This window comes from Quercus lobata, chromosome 5 (assembly GCF_001633185.2).
Source record: "Quercus lobata isolate SW786 chromosome 5, ValleyOak3.0 Primary Assembly, whole genome shotgun sequence".
Classification (NCBI taxonomy): domain Eukaryota; kingdom Viridiplantae; phylum Streptophyta; class Magnoliopsida; order Fagales; family Fagaceae; genus Quercus; species Quercus lobata.
In genome coordinates, this window is record NC_044908.1 from 69543871 (window position 1) to 69556752 (window position 12882).

Genomic DNA, 12882 nt, shown 5'->3' on the forward strand with positions numbered 1-12882 from the left:
GTAAGTGTTCGTTTGGTAAAGTTAGTTTTTTTATTAAATTATTTACGATTTATAGGTCCCACCTTACTTTTTGTCTTAACTTTATTACAAAAAATTTAACTTTAAATTATTTGGAAAAAAAAAAGGTTAACTTTTAGTATTTTTTCTTGGATTATACAAACTAGATTATAACCCATGCATATGCATGAATGCATTTAAAAATAAATACATTTTTATCATAAAATATGTATAATTAATCAAATTATTAAAAAATAATAATTAGATTCATATTAAAATTTCTACCTAAGTTTAATTATTAATTATGATTATTTTTATTCTAATAATTGATAAGATAAAATTTGTGGTGATTTTTGTTGAATAGATATATGATTTTTTTTTAGTTTATTACTATTAGAATCCTAGTATTTTGCACTCATTAATTAACTTAGCACAAAGATTAAAAAACTTAAGTGAACACATGACACAAAATTAGCTCTTAATTGAAATCTAATTTATAATGAACTTTAAAATTGCATCATGTATTTAAAATAATAAAAGTTAAATCCTTGAATAAAAGTAAAATTAAACTCAAAGTTAACACGACAAATGAGAGAGAGAGAGAGAGAGAGAGAGAGAGAGAGAGAGAGAGAGAGAGAGAGAGAACAACATCCTTTTATTTGTTTATTAGCTTGTAACCCGTGCTTACTCATAGGAACATTAAACAACAATGATAAAAAAGAATGAAAATTAATAAAAATTGTTGAAGTTGCAAAATTCCCAAATTGACACAAATCCATTACTATTCCAAATAAGACAATCAAAACTAAATGGGAAATTTGCAGACAGAGAGAGATATATTCAAACCTTAGTAAGAACGATAAAATAATGAAAGAAATAAACAAACAAATCTAGAGACAAAAATTGAACACAAAGTACTATTTACTTAGAGAGAGATAGAATGGACCTAAGGTAGAGAAGGATGGTGTAGTGAAGACAACTTCCTTAAAACCTTTGAGTAATAACAAAGTTACTTGCTTTAATTTTTTACTCTAAAATTTCTTCAACAAATATTTCATGGTTTCCATTAAAGAGGAAGAATTCAAATAGTTTAGCTTTTGTGACAATCTAGTATCTCCATTACATCATTTATAAAGTTTTTGATATAATCACTTCGGGTTTTGTGTAGCATTTGTATAGTTTTTTATATAAATTCTTCAGGTTTTGCACTAACAACTTATTTGGCACAAAAATTAAAAATTTTAAATGAGATGTGGCGCAAAATTAAAATTCCAATTGAAATCTAATTGGATTTTCTTAGCTTTGGCTTCAAATATATATATATATATATATAATTGGGAAGATATACACACAAAACAATATGTATAATAATTGAGGAATGAAATATGTGTCTTCACCTTGGTCGCAGAGCGGCATTACTTATGCTTTAGGGAGTTCATTTACCTTTAAAATATATGTATAATATTTATAAAATATAATTTTATACATATATTTTATTAAATAATAAAATATATGTATAAAAAATTATATGTATAAAATATAATTTTATTAGTTTAATTTACCTTTAAAAATATTTTTGTACACCTTGACTTTTTTTTTTTTTTTTTTTGAGAGAGAGTTTCAACTTATGGCGTCCGCTCCTGATGATAGCTCTTTATCATTAGACCAAGACATCAATCAGTTTTTGATGTAGGCGGGGATTGAATCCCAGATCTCTTATACAACTATCAGAAACTTTAACAGTTAAGCTAACTAAAACCCACTTGTACACCTTGACTTAAATCTTGTACACTCTGACGTAAATTAGTTCAGCTCAAAATGAAACAACAACACAAATCAATCCCTCCCAAAACCAACCCACAACATAAATCACAAATCTCTCTCTCACGAATCTCTTTTCTCTATCACACTATTGGTATTTGTTATAAAGTTAGTGATTCTTCAAACATTTGATTGGTTAAGTAGATACAATGCATTATATATATATATATATATATATATATATGAATGGGTGTGGCTCTTTGGATCAATAATTAATACAATGCACATGAGTTGAGTTTTGTCATTCAATTTAAAATATTTTTATAAACAAATAAATAATGAAAATTGCATAAAAATTAAAATAAAAAAAATGTTGTACAAACTTTACAAAATAAAATTGTTACACCTATTCACATTTACAACAGATAATGATAACTCATAATGATGTTAAAATATGAAAATTTGTAGAAGTAAATAGTCAAATGTCATATATTTGAATGACTTTTTTTTTTTGTTTTTTGTTTTTTTATAAATAATTTGATATATTCAAGTTCTCTTTTTATTAAATTTTATTTAATTTAAGTTTCTAATTGATCTTTCAAAAAAAAAAAAAATCCTAAGTTGCCACACTGCATGGTAGGCAAGATGTGGCCTTCTAGAAAAAAACGATGATTCATGCCTGGTAGACATGCAACGAAGCTCAGAAGTGTGGTCATGAATGTTACAAATTGAACTTCGATGAAGCCCTTTTTAACTATATGGGCCGATCTGGGGGCGAAGCGATAATCCAAGATGCTCAGCCGCAACGGGACAAGTTATTGCTGCACCAAGTAAAAAAGACGGGCCCCCGTGCATACACTAGAAGTGGAACTACAAGCGGCCATCCAAGCACTGAGCTTTAATTTGCAACAAGTAAAAACCTTCTCCACTTCATGTCCAGGTTTAAGCATAATTGTGCTTCTGTCTGCAGCTGCTTATTAGGCAAGATGATAAGAATTCTCTATAGGTGCATATTTCCCAATTGTACTTAACATGTTGATTTAGCTTCAACAATTTTGGAGTTTAGTGATTAGTCAACCTTCACAATAGGGGTTAGCTAGTCCTACGTACGTACTAGGGGTTAGCTAGTACAAACACTTCATTTGGGAGTCATACGTACCTGTGTCAGACACGAGATATGCCTGTGACGTTTCTTCATGTGTGTCCCAACCGGTTCTTTTAAATATTTTTTGCTAAACATAGGAACAAGAGAAATTGAATACCTTTCACAAAACAAATAGAGCATCTATGCTCTAATAGTAACAAATTAACAATGCATTTGAAAAACAATGCATTTGAAAATTAATAAATATTCTTATTCTTGGTCTGTATTTTAATTTCTAAACATTCCTTGTTGGTGCAAACACAATAATAATGGAAATAACACAATGAAAAACTGAATAGTACTTCTGAATATTATTAATTCAATGAGAAAAATTACACAACATTATTTGGACTAAGGCGCGGTACTCACTCTCTTTAAGAAGATTCAAGCCCTTGGTTGGCTAATCTTTGTAACCGGTGCAAACCTTCTTTGACTTGTCTCCCCCAGGATACAACAGCCCAACAAATGCTGTATGACTAGAACAGTTTCTGCACAAAGTGTTCAAGCCCAAAGCTCCACCAGAAGAACACCTTTCTTTGGCCTGAAATTTCTCAAGTATTTAGGAATATTATTAAATTCACTCTCTCACACAATACACTTTGCTTTTAACTATTTTCTTCATTCACTCTTGATATGAAATTAGTCCATAGCATAGCCGTATATATAGTCTTCCAACCCTTCACATAACCTACATGTTATTTATTAATTTAAAAAACTTCTCTTAATTTATTTAATCTAACTTACATACAAGTAACTCTTTATTTAATAAATTATAACTCATCTCTTTATTCATCTTCAGTTTTTTTGAGTTTCAACATATTTAATTTAAAATGTACTAACATTCCCCCACTCATTTTAATATTAAATTTGGAAAATGAGAGATTATCGGGTAAAGAGGGATTATTATGCATCATGAAGGTGTGCTCTGCATTGAACCTTCACTTAGTGAAACAACAATCTCTACTCCAGAGTTAGTACTGGTCTCCGACTTGAACCATGACTGCTTAAGGGAAATAAAGTATTATTGCTCACACATAATAATCTAGGTGTTGACATGAGCTTTTATAGCTAGCACTTTACGGCCGTGTGCTGATCCCAGTTTCATGAGTGTATTTGAGATTAAGTCCAAATCTCATAGGGAGCGGCCCCACCCCCACACTCACATAGGTGAAATTTTGTCAAGGGTGCTCCTGTAATTCTGACACCCCACTTATACGAGCTACAAATTTCATTAAGAGTTTTTTACTCAACCTCTTCACATTACAGGATAAATGCACTTACATTATAGGGATGAACAATTAAAAAATTATTTACAAAATAAATAATTTTAAAAAATGAATAGTGCATTTCTTACGACCATCGTATGATTTGTTTTTCTCGTTGAACCCAATTCTTAGGATCTCTGGTCCTTGGGTTGGGTATCCTCATACATGACTCATAATTCTATGGACTTTAGTCTCATCCCCCTTGATGTATTCCAGACCTTATCTTTTGCTAAGGCCTTGGTAAATGGATCTGGAAGATTATCATTAGATTTAATATAATCCACAGTTATGAAGCCACTATTCAAATAAGATCGCACGGTACTGTGCTTTCTTCTTATAGGTCTAGATTTACCATTGTAGTAATGATTTTTAACTCTACCAATTGTGACAGTGCTATCACAATGAATTAATATAGGTGGAATTGGCTTTTCCCAAAGTGGAATTTCATATAACAAATCTCTAAGCCAATTTACCTGTTCACTAGTTGAAGCTAATGCTATTAATTCAGCTTCCATTGTTGAATTAGCAATTATTGTTTGCTTTTTAGATTTCCAACAAATAGCACCACTACCTAAGGTAAAAATATAACCAGTGGTAGAGAGAGAATCACCTGACAAAGTTTTCCAATCGGCATCACTAAAAGCTTCAATCACAGCAGGGTACTTTTTATAAAATAAGCCATAACTTTTGGTACCAATTAAATATCTCGTGACTCGCTGAATAGCTAGCCAATGATCTTTACTAAGCTTGCTAGTAAATCCGCTAAACACTCCTACTGCATATGCAATGTCAGGTCTAGTACAATCAGTAGCATAACGCAAACTACCAATGATACTAGCATAATCCTTTTGATTACAAATCTCATCATCATTATTCACAGGAAATAAATGAACACTAGAATCAAAAGGAGTAGCTACACTTTTGTGATCATGAAAATTATATTTTCTTAATATTTTCTCAACATAATGTGATTGATCAAGATATATTCCATCACATGTTTTTGTAATTTTCATGCCCAAAATAAAATTAGTCTCACCAAGATCTTTCATATCAAAATGGTTTTTAAGCATATTTTTTGTCTCATTTATAACATGCATATTTGAGCCAAAAATCAACATATCATCCACATAGAGGCTAATAATAACATGTAGATTATTCCATGATTTAGAATAAATACATTTATCACATCCATTTGATTTATAACCATTCTCAATCTTGCAGGAATCAAACTTTTCATGCCACTGCTTAGGTGCTTGTTTTAAGCCATATAGGGATTTAGTTAGCTTACATATCTTGCTTTCTTATCCAGGCTCTACAAAGCTTTCAGGTTGGTTCATATAAATCTCTTCCTCTAGGTCCCCATTTAGAAAAGCAGTTTTTACATCCATTTGATGAATTTTCAAATAAAAAATTGCAACAATAGCAATTAACAATCTAATAGATGTAATTCTTGTTACCGGAGAAAATGTATCAAAGAAATCAAGATCAGCTTTTTGTTTAAAGCCTTTTGCAACAAGTCTAGCTTTAAACTTATCTATTGATCCATCCGATTTCAACTTTTTTCTAAGGACCCATTTACAACCTATGGTCTTACAGCCCGGTGGAAGATCTACTAATTTCCAAGTTCTATTAGAAATTAGAGATTCCATCTTATCATTTATAGCCTCTTTCCAAAATATAGCATCAGGTGATCTTAAAGCCTCTTTTAAATTTTGGGGATTTTCCTCAATGTTAAAAACATAATAATCAGGACTAAAATCCTTTTCAACTCTAGCTCTTTTACTCCTTCTAGGTTCCATTTCAAAATTTTCTTGATTTTGTAAATGTGAAGTAGAAGAATTAGGTTGTGACAAAATATTTTCTTCACCCCCACTCTTTTTCAATTTAAAAGGAAATTTTTCTTCATGAAAAATTGCATCACCAGATTCAAAAATTATTTTGTTTTCAAGATCAAAAAATCTATAGGTTGCACTATTAATTGCATAACCAAGAAAAGCACAGATAGTAGCTTTTATACCTAATTTAGGCATTTTAGGGTCAGTAAGCCTTACATAAGCAAGACAACCCCATACTCTCAAATATCCCAAATTTGGCTTATGTCCTTTCCACATCTCAAAAGGTGTAGTGTGTGACTTTTTATGTGGCATCCTATTTAAAACATTACATTCAGTTAAAATAGCTTCACCCCAAAAATGTAAAGGTGCACTAGATTCAATTAACATGGCATTTGTTAACTCAATTAAAGTTTTATTTTTTCTTTCAACCACACCATTAGAAGCAGGTGAATATGGTGCAGTAGTTTCATGGATAATTCCCAAAGACTGAACAAATGAGTTGAATGCACTTGATTCATACTCACGGCCTCTATCACTTCTTATTATTTTTATTTTTCTACCGAATTGATTTTCAACTTCTTTTAAAAAATCTTGAAATTTTTCAAAAGCATCACTTTTATTTTTTAACAAATAAACAGTTGTATATTTTGAGAAATCATAAATAAAAGTGATAATATATCTATTTCCTCCACGAGTTAAAATTCCCTTAAATTCACATAAATAGTGAATTAACTCAAGCAATTCGGTATTTCTTACAACACTTTTGTGAGACCTTTTTTTAATCTTAGCTTGACTACAAGTTTCACATTTTTCAAAATCTTTTGACAGTCTTGGAATTAATCCTAAACTACTCATGATTCCCACATATCTACTATTTATATGACACAAACGAGCATGCCAAAAATTAATAGGAGAAAGCAAATAAACTGAACTGGTAGATGCTTTATTATTCTCAACATTCAATTTAAACATTCCATCACAAGCATAACCCTTGCCCACAAATAATCCCTTTTTAATGATTACATAATTATCAGATTCCATAGTTTGCTTGAATTGACATCAAATTCTTCCTCATGGACGGAGTGTAAAGTACATCTTTCAATGTTAGCACGCGTCCAGAAGTGAATTTCAATTCAACCTCACCACTCCCAAGAACCTTGGTTTTGCTAGAGTCACCAAGCATAACAGTTTTTTCTTCTTCAAAAGGAGTGTACAACTTGAACCAATTTTTATCATAGCAGACGTGCCTATTAGCACTAGAATCTACCCACCACCCTTCAACATATTGCACCATATTGATGTCTATAATCATAGCCACTAAAGGCTCCTTGATTACGTTAGCCTGTGAGACAGATTCACGTTTCCGAAATTTGCAAAATTGAGCAATATGCCCACTCTTGCCACAGACAAAACAGGATCTATTAAATTGATCTTGTGAAGGGGGTCCTTGGTTCTTATTGTAATTTTTATTTGGGTTTCCCCTTCCTTGAGGTCTATTATTATTTTTAAAGGCTCTTTTTTTAGGCTTCAATTGAACATTTCTAGGAAAATGATTTTTGGGTATATTATTATTGGTTGAAATAAAGTTTACCTTTGTAGTGGAATTACCATTGCTCTCTTGTGTCATGAGTGCATTTTGTCCTCTAGCCTCCTCCTCCACATGGATGCATGTGATCAAAGTCTCCAAGGATGTCTCCTTTTGTTTGTGCCGCAAAGTCTTTTGGAACTCCCTCCAAGATTGTGGTAGTTTATCAATTATGACAGCTACCATCAAATTGTCTCCAATCTTTATGCTTTCAGATCTCAATTTTGCCACGATCATTTGAAAATCTTGTGCTTGATCCACCACTGATTTTCCATCCATCATTTGGTAACGGAAAAATCTACTAGCAGCATACTTCTTTGCACCTGCCTCCTTGGTATCATACTTGCTTTGTAAAGCTTTCCAAACTTTCTTAGCAGAATTGTAAGTTGTATCATAATAATCATAGAAATGATCGGCAAGACAATTCAATAGATAAGAGCGACAATTATATTCATCTTTTGTATACTTATTTATTTTTTCTTAATGGAGACTATATTCTTCCTCACTCATCTCATCGGTAGGAACTTTTGATGGATTCTTGTCAGTGAGGATGTAGGAGACTTTGAGAAGACTTAAGTAGAAGAGGACCTTTCCTTTCCACCTCTTGAAGTGGGCTCCTTTAAAGAGAAAGGACTTGTTGAGATCTCCAACAGGTTCATTTGGTTTCTCTTGTGTAGGCTCCATGTGGTAAATCTCCTTAAAATTGTTGGTGCAAACACAATAATAATGGAAATAACACAATGAGAAATTGAATAGTACTTCTGAATATTATTAATTCAATGAGAAAAATTACACAACACTATTTGGATTGAGGCGTGACACTCGCTATCTTTAAGAAGATTCAAGCCCTTGGTTGGCTAATCTTTGTAATCGGTGCAGACCTTCTCTGACTTGTCTCCCCCAAGATACAACAGCCCAACAAATGTTGTATGGCTAGCTAGAACATTTTCTGCACAAAGTGTTCAAGCCCAAAGCTCCACCAGAAGAATACCTTTCTTTGGCCCGAAATTTCTCAAGTATTTAGGAACATTATTAAATTCACTCTCTCACACAATACACTTTACTTTTAACTATTTTCTTCATTCACTCTTGATATGAAATTAGTCCATAGCATAGTCGTATATATTGTCTTCCAACCCTTCACATAACCTACATGTTATTTATTAATTTAGAAAACTTTTCTTAATTTATTTAATCTAACTTACATACAAGTAACTATTTCTTTAATAAATTATAACTCATCTCTTTATTCATCTTCAGTTTTTTTGAGTTTCAACATATTTAATTTAAAATGTACTAACATTCCTTAATAATCATGAATTCATTTTATTATCCATTTTTGCTCTTAAATTGATATATATATATATATATTTAATATTATATTATATGAAAAATAAATGTTTAAAAAAAAAATTAAAATACAAATATATTTAATAGGTGTGTTCTGCTGTACGTATAACATTTTTTTTTTTAAATGTTGTGTCGTCGTATCGTACCTATATCACGCGTCCGTGTTTGCTTCCTAGGCCAGTCCACATCACCAGTAAGTCTTCCTTAGTCAACAATACCTAACAGTAGGTTTATTAAGACTAGGAGTACTCCATGACCACGATTCATTAACCATTGGTGTTTAAAATGTGGGCTTCTGTTGTTCCTAATTTCCCTTATATGGGACATACACAAATTAACCTCACCTTTCCAAAACTTAAAGATCGATTAATTTTGTAGTAAAAAATATGTTTTTTTTTTTTTTTTTCCAGCTAGAAGTATTAATGAAAAATTAGTAAATAACAACATTGAGTAATACAATCTACTTTCCTCAAAATCCATTTGGTTAAATATGAGTTATTTGAGAAGAAAATGCAAGGAAAAGAGCATAATGAGCTCTGAACTACTGTATCTTTGGGTTCAGCCTTGTGTACTAGAAGCAGTAGTACGGAAGTTAGCTCACCCAGTAAGAGCCCATGTGCCGCAGTCAACACGTCTCAATCCTCAATACTCGAAACCGTGTATTACCGACTTCCTTAACCATTATGCCTGCACAAGTTACTAAGTATTTGTTTCTCAAAAAAAAAAAAAAAAAAAAGTTACTAAGTATTTGTAATTTCTGATTTGTATAATTATAGGATTTTGTTAACGAGTGTTCTTAAAGTATTAGTTAATAAATTACTTTAAGTAAGTTTTAATAACACTTTCATGATAAATGTAAAAAAGCTGTCAAAAAAGTTAGTAATATATATATATTTTTTCTATAAAAAATGTCATAAAATAATACTTTTAGGTTACCTGTTAAGTTTTTTCATAATTATTTATATACGACAAGTCTATGTCACAGTTTCTTACATCTCTATTTCACTTGGGCTTATCCTTTTCTTCTTCTTTTTCTTTTTCTTTTTTTTTTTTTTGTTAAGAAAAGGACTTATCCAATTAATGGTATTAAACATGTAATATTCCTTGACCAAAAAAAGAAGAAGAAGGTGTTATTAGCCGCCATACATTACACCAAAGGATTCATCCACACTTTTGTTGTGTGAATCACATTGGTGAAGGACCGACAAGCCGTCATACATGACAGAGTGAGTGATTTGCGACCAAGCTTTGGGCAAGCAGGCATGTCGTTTTTTATATATATTATTTTGGATAAATCACCATGTTGACTTTAGATCTTGTATGAAAAAGGGCACCTATAAATCATAAAGTTTAAATTATGAGCAAAGTTTGGTGAATTTTAAAGGAAGCAGCATGGTTGATTTTAGAGTTAAGTACAATTTTTAATTTTCCTGAAAATTATCCTAAGGAAACAGGGTTGAAATTTATTCTTTTTTCTTATTTGATTGAATAAAATGTGGTCTTTTTATGTAATGTTCAAGAACATATACCTTGAAGGCTAGAAAAAATGATAGAAGATTGGCATGATGTGTTAATTATAACCTATAATTGCAAACGCAGAATTTTGGGACTAAGTCAGCCAGTATACAAGAAAATAAAATCTTATCTAATTGCTCTGTTTCTTTATCAAAAAGTAAGCTTTTTCTGGCAATGTTTCTATCAAAAATCAATACCATTTGTTTATTAGAAAAAAACTATAAGACGTCATTACGCATTTGGTAGTTCGAGTGCCACTACCAAATAGGCATTTTATTGCTAGAGTATAGTTGTATTTGCCATAATTTCGAAGCATATAAAAATACTTTTTCTAACACATGACCTGAAAATAAAAAAGAACTGTTCCTCATCTCAAATAATGTAACATATTATTGTACATCCACATAATTTGTTGATTGTTAGTTGTCGAAACATATTTATTTTTGTTGTTGAGATGAGGATGCTGAGCTGATAGATGGTAAAAAGTAAGTTTTATGTGGCATAATTATCTCAATTTACCGAAATTTTGTATTATTTCTCTATAGTGCATATTATGAGAGTGAAAATGCATATATCTTATGCATCATGTACATTCCCAAACTAAAGAAGAGAAACAAACTCTGGTGGAGGACATTTTCAATTTAGTTAACTTTTGAGTATGTTTCCATTTCTTTTGTATTAAGAGAGGGCAATGTTTCCACCCACTTTGTAGCCTAATAAACTATTATTGTGAATTGGACAAGCCCAGCTTTTGACTCCAACTTATTGCTTAGTATAGTTAATGCTATAGATAGAGATGATCATATAGACCCTCTTAGGGAGTCTGTTTGGATACCGCTTATTGCTGAAAATTGAAAACTAAAAATATTATAGCAAAATAATTTTTAAATGTGTGAATAGTGTCATAGGACCCAGTTTTAAAGCTGATTTTGTTGAATTCCGTATTTGCGGGTCCCGTGAACAATGCACGAGGCCCAACCAGAAAAACGTAGACGCACGATCTGCCGCTATCCAGTCTCTGCTTTTCTCTTAAGGAACTTTTCTCTTAAGGTAACGAAGAGAAACAGTCGTGGGTTAAGGGAGGGAAAAAAAGTTGGGATTGAGTTGAGAGCCTCTGAATTGATCCTTAATGTGAAAGCTATATGGCCAATGTAGTTTCGACTAGAGGTGACGGATGAAGACTTCCACACTTTGAATTGTTCTCGAAAAGTTATATCTTCTTTGAAAAGTTCATTTCTCTACTGTTATTTCCATTTTTTTTGATGAGTCTACTGTTATTTCTTGGCATAGTTTAGTTGATAGTTGTACATGTGTAATTTTGTTTAAAGGTAAAATCTATGCGTAATTAAAAGATGACTTTTTTTTTTTTTAACAAAATAAAGAGGACTTTAGTTTTAAGCAGCCTTTAATATAAATCACTTTTTAAAGAAAAGAAAAGTAAAGGCGAGGGCATCATTATCATCCATTTAAATTCATTCCAAAATATAAGAATGGTTTATTTAACCCTATAGTGGGTACCATCTCATCAACACATTATATTATTTTAAGAGTAACTCTAGAATTTTTTAAATCAATATAAATTATAAAAGGTTTTTTTGTTATGTGGTGTTTTCTTTTTGTTGAGAATATTAAGTATTTTTAACACATACATGAGAAAAGAGGAGAAAATCTTAAATAAATTGATAGTGATGTATATCCAAAAGGGTTTAACTCTTAAAAAATGACGCTCTTAGAAATTAGTTAAAATATTGATAGATTTCTTATATTTAGAAGTAGCAAAAATTAATTAAAAAATATATACATATATATATATATATATATATATATATATTAAAAGTAATTTGACTAATCTTAATATAGTAGCTAACAATATGGAGTTTTTTAGGCATTTGTTAATTGAATCAAAATGTTATTAATTTATTTTAAAATTAAATATTTATACTTTTTTTTCTTTTAGAAACGAATGATTTGTACTCTATTGCATATAATTTTAAAATAGATGATTTTACTAATTTTATTACAAAATTACAATAAAAATCAATTTTAATAAATTTATAATAATATATATAATTTTGTTTTAAATTAAAATTTTTTTTACATAAAATGAAATATGGTGAAAATATTATGAATATAACATTTTTTTACATTAAAAAACTAAATTGGATTAAATTAGATAATTTGTACCTTCAAAAATAAAATAAAAAACCAAATGTTTTTCTTATCAAGATCGATAAAAAAAAAATCCAAAACACTCTACCGTCAACCAAGAGAGATCCGAGCCGTCAAAATCGTGTAAACGCCACAGGGATATCCCATCTGTTCCGCCCACACCTAACCAACTCTCAGTAATAAAGCTTTTATTACAAGGAAAAAAAAAAAAAACCCTTGTAAGAAAACGAAAAAAATTATATAAGTAAATATATATATATA